Genomic DNA, 13,226 nt, shown 5'->3' with positions numbered 1-13,226 from the left:
AGAGAGAGAGAGAGAGAGAGAAGATAGTTTCATACTTTATGATCAAATTTTTATCAAGATACGTTAGTTATGTCGGTTTGGAGGATGGTTATAGGACAGCATGGGATCAGTGGTAGTGAAATGAAGCGTAATTTAGCGTATTGTTTGCTGTAAGCTTGTAAAGTGGCCAGGTCACGGTCAGAAGGAGGAATGAAAGGTATCGATGGTACAGAAGGAGGAGTCTTAAAATCGGAAGATCTGGGAAGCAGCAAGCTAAATCAAATGGAAAGGATGTCAGGACGGATTTCACTGCCAGGGAGTGGGAATCTGTTAAAATTGCGCTGAAAGGGTATATGGAGAGTGTATAAGTGTAAGGTGGGTGCGATTTGTTGGTACAAGTGCGGTAGCACACCGAGGTTGAAGGAACTGTTGCAATAGCACGTGGCTTAATGCCCAGTCTCATGAATGAACAATGACTGTAGGTGACACTGTATCATAATGAAACAGAGCTACGCTGAAGTGGACACACTGGGAACTGGGTAGGAACCGCGAAGTACCATCCAGCACGAAAACAAACTGTACAGAACTATGATTTGGCATACGTCTAATTTGTGAGTGCAAAGTATTAATTTGAAAGTACTTCAAACCTATGATAGTCACAGAAACCTATAATCTGCCTAATGTGGCACTATTTATGTAAAAAATGCTGAAGAAATAATTTATCTTGTCGGCTTCGACAGTATTAAGTGATTAGATATTACTGTCTGAGAGAAAATGTTACTGCCGAGCGTGACAGGGAACTGCGTTATCCGACCTTCCATAAATAAAAAGATTCAGCTAATCTATACCGAAATAACAGCAAGCAGTTGCATAAAAGAAATTTAATTTGTTAATCGGTTTTTGGCACTTAGTGCCCTCCTTCAGAAGGTTATACTAGTCGTATTATTTGCGAGTACCAACAGTATGCAAACAGGTTAAGAAATTACATTTATTTAATGCGGCTAGTTGCTGATTATTTCACTGTACACGGGTGCAGTTGCTGAGCATGGATGAGATGCTAAATTCAACCAATACGAACATAGGTTCTCCTGTGAATAGGCGAGGCTGTTGTAGCCACTTCCAACGTTGCGAGGGCTGATTCCTATATTTTATTACAGAAGGCTCTTGCTCACATCCAGCGCACTGGGAGTGGTCGTCAAAGCCGCAGTCCTTTGTGCACGAGGCAACCTGCGGCGACGTGGCGAGGCAAACGCTCCTGCGCTGCGGTACGGGGCTACATCAGACATTAGTGCGGTAGTCTGGCTTGGCGAGGCCGTTAACAGGGCAGTTTGGCAGTCTGCCACGGGATGTGTTGGCAGTGGAAACATCCGGGAACAAATCATGGCCTGACATCTGGAACGTCTGTCGCCAGTGCTTACTCAGTGGATCAGCAGCTGTAAGGTCCTCAGTTCGACTTTTGACCCATCGGTGCAACGGCTGGAGCCCCAAGAATGCAGTGCCCTTGGATGACGAATGGAGCACCCTCCAGAAGACGAAGGATGGAAGACGATAGCCTCACGGTGTACCAAGCTTTACAGTGGTCTATTATTCGAAGCCATTTGGCAGCCGGATGCCCTACATTTCAGTAGGAGTATGGCACAACTACTGTATTGGTCACTAAATAATAAGTCACCAGCTGATAAATCAATGACTTTATTAGACGCGTTTCTGGTAAAACCTATCATCAGACAGTCTGCAAACCAGAAACGTACAGCAAGTAACAGATGGTATTTTTTTATATGACAGTAAATTTCTCTTCTTCGTTCCTTTTATAATTCACACTTTTACAAATGTGTAATTTTGTGCCGGCCGAAGTGGCCGTGCGGTTAAGGGCGCTGCAGTCTGGAACCACAAGACCGCTACGGTCGCAGGTTCGAATCCTGCCTCGGGCATGGATGTTTGTGATGTCCTTAGGTTAGTTAGGTTTAACTAGTTCTAAGTTCTAGGGGACTAATGACCTCAGCAGTTGAGTCCCATAGTGCTCAGAGCCATTTTTTTTTTTTTTTGTAATTTTGTGTACTACATATTATGGAAGAGAACAATGCTATGCTTTTGTCTCTACGTGGCGCTTGCTTTGTATTCATCACCGCTCTTTGATGGCTTAAATTGTCTTCCTTGTTAATGTGTTCAGCTGGCTAGTCTGCCATTATAGCTTTGTTAAGTAATGTCTTTATACACTGCCTGAAAAAAAAAAATAGTATACCCTTCAAGATCTTTTTTTTTCAACAGTGCATATGGAGTACATGAAATGATTACATTTACAGACCAATAGTGCAGGTGGTTCTGAGATACCAGGCAGCGATCCTTGTTGCAGTATCCATATTAGTAAGTGGTGTAGCCTTCACAGGCGGCAATGCAGGCGGTGGCTCTGCCATCCAGTTGATCGTTCACATGGCAGATACTGTCCTGGATAAAATTATTCTACGCCTGTTCGACCTGTTCATGCAGTTCTGTAAGAGTTGGAGACCATGCTGGCCAAAGAAATTACTGCACGTCTTGCAGAACACGTTGAGTTTCACGAGCAGTGTGTGGGCAAGCATTACCTTGTAGGAACAACGCATCACCTCTCCGTTGCAAGAACGGTAAAATAATGGGTCTAACAAAATTATGCGCGTATTGGGTGCTGGTTAGAGTTCTCTCCAAAACCACTAAAGGTGGACGAGAGTGGCAGCTTATCGCATCCCAGACAATAAGGCACAGGGTGGGGCAATGTGTCGCGGACGAATGCAATCTACGAGCCAGCGCTCACCGGGTATACAATGTACAAACGATCATCACTTGGGTGGAGCCAGAGTCTGCTTTCATCGCTGAAGACCACGGCGCCATTCCATCTACCAAGTGATTCTCTTGATCATACAATGTAGGCTTTCACGGCCGGTATTGTCTTCATTTAAAACTTCCGGGCTGATAGGCCGTGGTCGAAGTATAAAACACTCCCTGACGTTTCGTCTCCGACTGCTGGAGATATCCTCGGGGTTACAGTTCGCCGCTGTACCTCCGACGATGTCTCCCGCTGTCGGAGACGAAACGTCAGGGGAGAGTTTTATACTTCGACCACGGCCTATCAGCCCGGAAGTTTTAAGCGAAGAAGTGATTCTTTGACAGCACCAGTCCAGCCCCGCATGCCGATGCTGTGTCGTGTGTGGAAGATGGGCTAGAGGCGTACGTGCCCATTGCCCCACTGCTAATAACAGGTTCGCAACAGTTCGTGTTGACACGTCTGGGTTTACAAACCCTCTTATCTTGCTGTGGTAACTGTGCAGCCTGCCACTGCTGCCCTTACAATGCGATTATCCTGGGGCTATTTGTGCTGCATGGACGTCCAAAACTTCATGTCTGGGTGTGAAAATGTTTACGTGACCACCAACATTGTGGCACAACTGACGCAGCACGTCCAATATGGGTGACAATTCTCAGAAAGGACCATCTCCTAACTCTGAATGTTGCAATTTCACCCTCTTCAAATTCGCCTGGAAGCTCGAGTGCATCTCCGTGGCGCGGTTGCCTGCATGATACAGGCGTTTGCACCACAATTTGCCTTGTGGCTGTGAACTTTCCCTAACTAAGGGTAGACACAGGTGTCCCTCTGATAGTTATGCCACTACCTACCTTTTGGCAGACGACGTTGAAACCATTATCAGTACATCTACTATCCCCCAGGTGGCGTTATCATCGTCGGAACAAAATCTTTCCAAGTATAATATTTTTTTCACGTTAGTGTATATCTCATCACCAAGTTGTTCATGGTGTGTATTTCAGCTGTTTAATTTTGACGATGCGTGCAGTTTCATACTCTTATATATTTCTATTATTTTCTATGTATTTCTCGTTTTAGACATTCTTTTGATAGGTTCTGTCCGAAAGGCGCCAAATAAAGTCATTGTTTTATCAGCTGGTGGCTTCTTATTTAATGACCAACACAGCAATTTTGTATTATTCCTATCGACTTGTAATAGAGTCGCATTCTTCCTGTGTGACAATGCCCAGCATTTATACGTGACAAGGCGTGTTTGGTGGTCAGCAGACACCCTACGTATCATATAGTTTCTGCCGTGCAGAGGAGTCCTGTGTTTCGGTATTATCATTGGTCTTTGAACGACGGTCATACTGGTGGACTCGAGATGGACGTCATGGCGAAATGCTGCACTAACTGATTACTGAAAGCATTGTGATTGCAGCCACGAGCGCTTGCATAAATGTGCGCCGCACATTGGGAAAGCGAATTTGTAACCAAGAGTGTATTACGTCAAAATGTGTTGTATTATGAAACAGATAAACTCATAAATAATAACATAACAGTAATAGGTAGATAGGTCCTACTGAAAAGAATAACTTGGCAACGCAAATCTGCATCCTTTTGTGAGGCTTGTATACAAAACAGGAACCGCAAAATGGTGAAATTTTGTAACAGTACCATAACGAGATAATCGCAAGTAACAAATGTGAAACACTTATTACAGCGCATTTTCCTGACTTTTCAGAAGGAGAGCGATCTCTATAACAATGTAAAAAGGCTTCTGAAATAGAAGTTTTACTGTCCAGATCGTAGTTGATACATAGCCTGATTACTAGTTTCAGCAGAGTTACATTGCCAGATCTGAAGGTGATAATACAACTTTGCTGAAACCAGAAATCAGGATTTGTATCAACTGCGATCTGGGCAATAAAGCTATTTGGAAAACCTTTTTACACTCCTTAGAGTATTTGCATCGTTGTTAAACATCCATACCTGTTACAAAAATGTACGTATGTACGTATTATGTTTGCTACACAGCTCTGAGCTCTGTGTGGCTCGCGTTGATGCCGTTCATAGCTTGGCATCTTGTATTAGCGATAGTGGCGTCACGTTTTCTTAGTGAGTTCTCTGGCGCCACAAAGTTTGCTCGCCTTGTCTGTCCGTGAGTGGCAGCAGCAGCACTTATCGACAGCGCGTACTGTGGTACCCTCTTTGGAACGGCCTCTAGTATTTCCGGGGCGTGGTGCGTCGAGCGAGTTGAGTTGGGACGGAGCAGCAGTGAGGTCCGGACAGCCAGTACTCGCCCGACCGCTGGGAACACACATGCACTGTCCGACGGAAGGATGTGGTCGCGAGAGCGCACGACCACGTCAAGCACAGGATTCAGCGAGTTTTAGTTGAATGGACCGTGATATTCGAGTAGTGCAACATTCACTTGCGTGTGTGTGTGTGTGTGTGTGTGTATGTGTGTGTGTGTGTGTGTGTGTGTGTGTGTGTGTGTGTCCGCCCATTAAGTGTCCTTATGGCAATATGTTGTCAGTCGGCGATTTATATTGGGATCCTTCCCTTGCCTAATTCACCATCCATAACACAGATTCCTACACCTTTTTCCCCTCCGCCGGTGTGCCCCAAGACTCCTTCCTCTCCCCCCTTCTGTACCTTTTGTACACGGCGGACATGCCGCCGCCGTCAACCCCCGTCCACCTTCTCCAGTTAGCCGATGACACCGCCTTCCTTGACCTTGCCCCCACCCTGCAGCGCTCCCAACACCTTCTCCAATCCCATCTTGACTGGTTCACCGCTTGGTGCAACCAGTGGTTGCTCAATGTCAATCCCTCCAAAACCCAGGCGATCATTGTAGGCAAAACCACCCCTTCCTTCCGCCTCCTTGATTTCTATCTCACCGTCTATGGCCGTCCTATCGCCCTCACACCCACCCTTAAGTACCTTGGCGTCACCCTTGACCGTCGCCTCTCCTGGACTCCCCATCTCTGGACAATCCAAGCTAAGGCACACTCCCGACTACGTCTCCTCAAGCTCCTTTCCGGCCGTAGCGAGGGGTCTGGACCCCTCTACCATCCTCCACACCTATAAATCCCTCATCCGCTCTATCCTTTGTTACGCCCATCCGGCCTGGATCTCCGCTCCCCCTACCTTTTATAAATCCCTACAAATCCTTGAACGCGATGCTCTCCGCCTCGCCTATCACATCCGTCTCCCCTCCCCCACGCGGATCCTGTATGATCTCATCCCCTTCCCACACCTCCTCCTGTTCCTTGAAAGGATACGGATCCTGTACACCTCCCGTAACTCTATCCTCCTCATCCACTTGTCTCACCCATCCTCTCCCCCCCCCCCCCCCACTGCCGCTCCTGTATTCCCACGTCCCACCCGTTCTCCATCTCTCCACCCTCCTTACCCTCTCCCAAGGTGGCTTCCGCCAGCTCCCCCTCCCTGATGATGACCTCCTCCCCTCCATCTACCCCTCCTATCAACTTTGATACTCCCCCCCCCACTTCCTGTGTCCTTTCCTTTAGGCACCCTCCCTCCCTTCTCTCTCCTTTTCCCCCCATCCCCCTTCCTCCATCTCTCTTCTCCTGGGCTTCCCCTCCCCCTTCCTCCCTTCTCCCTATCTCCTCTGCCCATGGCATCTCTGCTCTCTCCTCTCCCTCTTCCTCCGCCCCTCCTCCTCTCTTGGCAGGTCCCCGGACTCGCATATGCTCCGTGGACTTTCGCGCGCCGATCATCGCCATCAGTGTCTCGTGTGTGTCGTCGTGTTTAGTGTTTATTGTTCACCATCGCACTCCATCGTTCACCTGTGCCATCGCCATCTTCAGTGTTTGTGCGTCGTATCAACAGTTTGCAGTGTGGATTATCGTCGAGTGTGAACGGCTCCGTGTTTGTCTCTATGTGTCTACTGTTTTATTGCCCACCGTTCTGTAACTTACGTGCCCTCTCACTATTTTTTCTCATTGTGTATTCTATGGCTGAAGAGCAGCGTAGAGTGCTGCTGACAGCCTGCATGTCGTACAGGTTTTCAAATAACAATAAAGAAAAAAAAATGCCTAATTCAGTTGGGACGACCGTTGCTTGGTCGTACGGCCGGTCGTCGCAGCAGATGACATGTATTTCGTCTTCCGATCGCTTCTGGCTTCTCGGTGTTTGTGCCGACTTATAATTCGTCCGTGTTGTTTTACAGTGACTTGTTTCAGTACTGTCAGTTGTTGGTGGTATTGTTTTCCTGGATCCGTGTGAGTCTTGTGGTTTTGAATGACCAGTTACTTCAATGCTATCTGAGTACTGGATTTGGTGAGAGTTGCGAACGGTGATCAGTTCGGTTGGGGCGCAGCAGCGAGCAGGTCCGTGCAGAGCGTGGGCAAGCCGGGGCCGCTGGCGGCGTGCTGCCACTGCCGGATCGAGGAGGGCTGGCCGCGACATCGACGACTTCGTTGCACATCGAATCCTAGAGGTTCAAGGTGAGTGAAGAGTTAACTGCTAATGCAACATCGACTATTCTGAGATCTCGCCTTTGGTCGGCGGGTTGTTGCTCCTAGGGCCGCTGAGCCTGGCAACGAGTGAAGTGCTTCAAGGCGGCGAAATATTGCAGCCTTCTTTCTCTATTTGTTATTCATCATTCAGCTTAGTATTATTCTTATTAGTGAAGTGCAACCAGCGGTATTTTCTGCCTTGTGGCCGCTAACGCCCCAGTTACCGGCCCTGGAGGTTAGCGTACTTTTATAGCAGTGTACCTTTCCTCCTCATGTTGATGCTGTCCGACATGGCATGTAGTTCGACAGCCTTTTGTATTGTACTGTGCATATTTTTTTGGAGGTATACCTTGGTTTTAGTGTTTTCTTCGGCTTTGGGTGTTTTCTGAAGACGTAGTGCCGTCTGTCTCTTCGCCCTTGCCTAAAAATATTCCATCGTTGTACCGGCGATCGGACGTTAGACGGATTGGTTAGTCGGTCGGTCGGCGCTTTAGCTGCCCTTAGTTTGAGTTGCCATTCTGTTACGTGAGTACAACTCATGGCTGCCTCTCTCACCTTACCTTATGTCTAAGTTACCTTACCAGGACGACCCTTGGAACACTTGCTGAGAATCGCTTGTCCTGATTCCTTAGCTTGTGGTGTTGGTTTTAAGTGTATTTGTAATTTTTCTAATTATTGTTGGTGTGGCCTTCAGCCGAGCAATAATTTTTCTTCTTTCATAATAAGGCCTTCAGTCGTGTTACAATAAGTTTTTTAATAGCAAACTTGTTTTCAAGGCAAGGTATTTGTTGAAATGTGTGCTATTTGGAATTGTTCTTCTGACTTCTAATTCAGGCTTTCAGCCGTTCGTTGTTTGAGGTTATTGTTGGTAGCCTTCGGCCCTAAAATTGTGGAATTTTTTTCTGTCATAAGGCCTTCAGCCGTCATACAATCAGTTGTATGTTTTTAAGAGATTGTTCTAAAATTTTAATTTCTTTAAATAAAATTAACATATTTATAGTGCAACCGAAAGTAACGGATTGTTGCCCCGTCCACAATCATAACCTTATCCTGCCCCATCCTGTGAAACCAGCTCATAATCTACTTCTAAAACACTGAATAGATTTCATTCAAACTTGTCGCCCATGTCACTTACTGCCTGGAAAGAATCACTGTGGAGATAAGAACTACTTGGTTATCAAAGGAGTGGGGGTGGGGGCGAAAAAACAGTGTAGCGCATGACGCGTGAACATACATAATTCATTCACCCAGTATTAGATAATGTGTATACTTAGTGACTTTCAAGAAACATTACACATAATTTCACTCTTACTAAATTTTCTTGGTGGTAACGCCCAAGAAATGATGAAAGGAAGAAAAAAGATAGTCGCTTACCACATTTTTGACGTTCATGCAGTGAAATTGTAGCGTGAAGCTCGGCGCTTTAATTTATTACTTATTTACTAATAACTGTATTCGCGACACTTTTTTCACACATATTGACATACTCCGCTGTATGCAACTGATATCATTGTACGACACATAGTTCAGGAGATACGAAGTGATAAACATTGACCTGCGAGAAAATGATATTGCAGGGAGAAAGTCGTCAGATGTCCAGGTGAAATATGGGAACAAATACGTGTGAAATATTTTAAAAATAATCTAAATGAAATATGTCTGACAAGTGCGTCCGCCGACAAAGCCAACGACCAGAAGCTCATCCTAAACTCATGCAAAGATATCAATCAAATTTAGTACGCATATTAGCTACGATCTGGAAATAAACAATGTAGGGGTAAGAACCACCAGCCTTCTATTGGGGTGAGATTGATAATGTGGAAAGGGGGTAGGAGGAGATGGACAGAGAGGAGAAGGACGAGATATAGATAGTGGGAGGAGGAGAAGGGCAGAGAGAGGGGATGTAGTGAGAGATGATGAGAGGGAGATGGAGATAAACTGAAGGAGGGAAGAGAAGGAGAGGGACAGGGAACGGAAAGAAGTAAGATGGACAAAGACAGAGAGGAGACAAAGATGGGCAGAGAGAGGAAAGAGGAGGAGATGGACGTAGAGAGGGGTGGAAGGAAATGGACAGAGAAAGGAGAGGTTACGGACAGGGGGAAGGGAGAGGAGAAGATGGACAGAAAGGAAAGAGGGGGAGATGAAATAAATAGTGAGAGAGGCGGACGTGAAGAGAGGGCAGGAGGAAATGGACAAAGAAAGAACATGATATGGATAGAGAACGGGGGAGGAGATGGACAGAGTGGTTGTAGAAGAAGGTGGACAAAGAGAGAGGAAGAGGAGATGGACAGAGATTGGGGCAGGAGAAGATGAACGGAGAGGAAAGGGGATGAGCAGATACTAATAAATACATACCCAGACAACTCTGGGTTCTCAGCTAGCGTACCCATAAAAGTTACAGGCAAACAATCATGACCGTTATAGAAATATGTAACAATTGTTTCATTCTGTACACAACATAGGGGATAAGAATTAAACAATATATAATTACAACCTCCAGTTACGCTCTTCAAGGACAATCAACTGAAATATAACAAGCAAGGGGGATAAAGCAGGGATGTTGATAAAAAAAGTGATGTACTTGTACCTTTGTCGATATGATGCCCATTGCATCATGTAGTTTCTCTTTGTGGATTGTGGCTGCTGATTAAAACTTACGATATTCAGATGGGATATGATGTCTGTAGAGGACCTAGAGACCTACATAAAGCAACCAACAGTTGTAAAATCCCAGACTGGATAACCGGTACATCTTCTGGTGGATCGAGTTCAAGAATGTAGTTACTGAATTGCTGGTAGATTTTCTAAGCTGAAAACACACAGACGGGCTCAAAACAGTTCCATCATCTCCTTAGAAGTGTCATAATTTTTGTCTCAAAGATTGCACATTCTCTTCCCCTGAAAATCAGAGGTGCTACCAAGTGTTGCACGTCCACGGATCACTTTTTAAAGCTTACTAGGCATTTCGTCCTGTTACACTTTAAGAACAGATAAATAAAAATAATTTATATACTCAATCATTTCAGCTCTAGTTTGACAAAGTTGGTGAAATTAACATGTTTAGTATTATTGCCTGAATTACTAGCTGAAATGTTCTGACGGTTGCTGCTAGTAAGTAAGTATTGCAAGCTATTTGGTTTGGTAATTGAACTGCAGTATCCATATTGTGTAGGTGGACCAAAACAGTTAATTTAAAATATTAAGCTCCGGATCATTACAAAAAAATGTCTATCTATTAATGTAAGTAGGTCGTCCCCCCGCAGGTAAAACCTTTGCAAAAAATGGTTCAAATGGCTCTGAGCACTATGGGAGTTAACATCTGAGGTCATCAGTCCCCTAGAACTTAGAACTACTTAAACCTAACTAACCTAAGGACATCACACACATCCATACCCGATGCAGGATTCGAACCAGCGACCGTAGCGGTCGCGCAGTTCCAGACTGAAGCGCCTAGAACCGATCGGCCACAACGGCCGACTAAACCTTTGCAAAGCACAATGTTGAGCTTTCTGTATCAGCTCAAAATGACATACCTGAATGCTTGACAAAATGTTCATGCACCTGACTAGAACAATAACGATCCATTGGTTTATCTACAAGCTCAAAAACGTGAAGCATACTTCTATCTAGGCCCGCAACGGAGTTGTTCGATAGCAAAAAAGTTTCGTGTATTCCACTCGTAGCTCTGATCTTGGGAGCCGGCCGCTGTGGTCGAGCGCTTCTAGGCGGTTCAGTCCAGAAGCGCCCCGCTGCTACGGTCGCTGGTTCGAATCCTACGTCGGGCATGGATGTATGTGATGTCCTTAGTTATGTTTAAGTAGTTCTAAGTCTAGGGGACTGATGACCACAGATGTGAAGTCCCATAGTGTTTAGAGTCATTTAAACCATCTAATCTTCCAAATTTCCGAATTGTTATTACAAGTACCCATACTATGTAAAGGAAATAAAATGGAGATGGTTGAGACTGAAATTAAACGAAAATGTCTTGATTGATTCCAGTACAAAGCACAGTAATAAGGTTCATGCGCGCTATTCATGACCGTCAGGACTCTTTGGGAAGCCTGTATCCAACAGCGCAGATCAGATGGCTGCAGCAGCTGCTGCTGCTGATGTTGATTAACATGTTCTAACCTTCAGTCCCATTCTGATTTTTAAAGATCTGATCGCCGTTTAAATGAATTTGTGAAATTTCAGAATGGTAGCACGTTATTGCTTTCCAGAGAACTTTATCTCCTTCTTTCGTGGATCGTTAGATGAAATCTATTCATTAAATTAGGATACCCTCGCATGTAAACTGAAACATATCTTTCAGAGCTATAACACAAAACATTAAGTAAAATTTAGCCCAGAATACCATTTGATAGTCAGTTAAGAGTCTGTTTTGTTTATATGTGTTTTTTCAAGTGGTATGTTCTAAGCCTAACAGACTCAACCATTAATGTGATGCGAAATTTTGTAAATGAAGTGGCAAAAATAAGCTTACAATACCGCTCTGAATTAGAAAGCTGGTTGGCTTAATACACGTAAGAGAAAGCTTCGTTTCAGCGTTAATATTTCGTTCATGACCAAATACCACACGAGATAATTCACATTGGTTCCTGCTGCAGTGTTTACCTACCAGCGTATTTCCTGCTACTCATCACATTAAGCACTGACACGCATAATTAAATCAGTGAATCCAATACGTGTAGGGTTTACGCGAGTTACGATCTACGTTAATCTACCGGCCTTATTCAGAGCGGTATTTGCTTCTCTCGTTAGCGAAATGTCGTTACAATACATGTCTATGCGGTAATATGGAAGAATACACGACTGCGGTACTTTGCGGATAATGATTCGTTTTCGTTTTATTTTATCAAACTGAGGAAGAAACTCAAATTACATTTACAGCTTTTTGAGAGTCGAGACCACTGTTTGTAGAAAGCTTTGTTACATTCACTACAGACACATAAGACTTCTCTTCTTCTCGAACCGCACCAAATCTGTTTTGAACTGTTGTTGTAGCAGCCACTTGCAATAAATATTTTATTTATTCGTATGCTACTATACTTTCTGAGTGTGGTGGAGGGTAATCGCAGTTTCGCACTGCATACGTGAAGATTTTATTATTCGAAATTTTTTTGTGTGTTGTGTTGTACTGTTTTAATGAAGGTTAAATGTTGCATAATGAAATACAGAAACACAGTATCTTTCTATTACTAAATACGATCGATTTCGGTATAGGACAAGACCATCATCGGGTCCAAACCACGTTTCATCTACGCATTCACACAAAAGCAGTTATAAGCTGGAGACTGTTCATTAGAAATATTACATCTGCGTCTCACATGTCCTGTCTACCTCACAGATTCTTGTGTGTACTTTTATCATGTATTGAACTTATTAGTAATTGGTAAACTTTCAATAGCCAAGCTTGCATAAATACTTAATTATTTTCGTCAACCGGTTTCAACAGGCTTTGCTGTCACCTTCTGGTCTTCAAAAGTGTTTGTTACAAAACGTCTTCATTGTGGGTTGGTACCTCACGCCAAGTTCTCATATTAGTGAATAACATGTAACACATTATGCAAAGGTGTCTCAGAAATATGTCGATGATAATCGAAAAGCACACGGCCATCAGCGCAAGGTCGATTGATTGGGGAAAAAAATCGCGATGCAGTCGTGTACTGTGACAACAGTGAAAATCGCTCATCAATTAATTAATTTTGTTCCATTAATTGTAATTTACGTCATACACACTGAGGTGACAAAAGTCATGAGATATCTCCTAAAATTGTGTCGGATCTCCTTTTTTGCCCGGCGATGTTCATCAGCTTGACATGGCATGGACTCAACAAATCCTTGGAAGTCCCCTGGAAAAATGTTGAGCCTTGCTGTCTCTATACCCGTCTATAATAGCGAAAGTGTTACTGGTGCAGGATTCTGTGCACGAACTGACCTGTGGCTTATGTGCCATAAATGTTGTAGGCAACTCATGGGTGATC

The sequence above is a fragment of the Schistocerca serialis genome, chromosome 4, assembly GCF_023864345.2.
Source record: "Schistocerca serialis cubense isolate TAMUIC-IGC-003099 chromosome 4, iqSchSeri2.2, whole genome shotgun sequence".
Taxonomy (NCBI): domain Eukaryota; kingdom Metazoa; phylum Arthropoda; class Insecta; order Orthoptera; family Acrididae; genus Schistocerca; species Schistocerca serialis.
Note: the sequence above shows the minus strand (reverse complement) of the source record.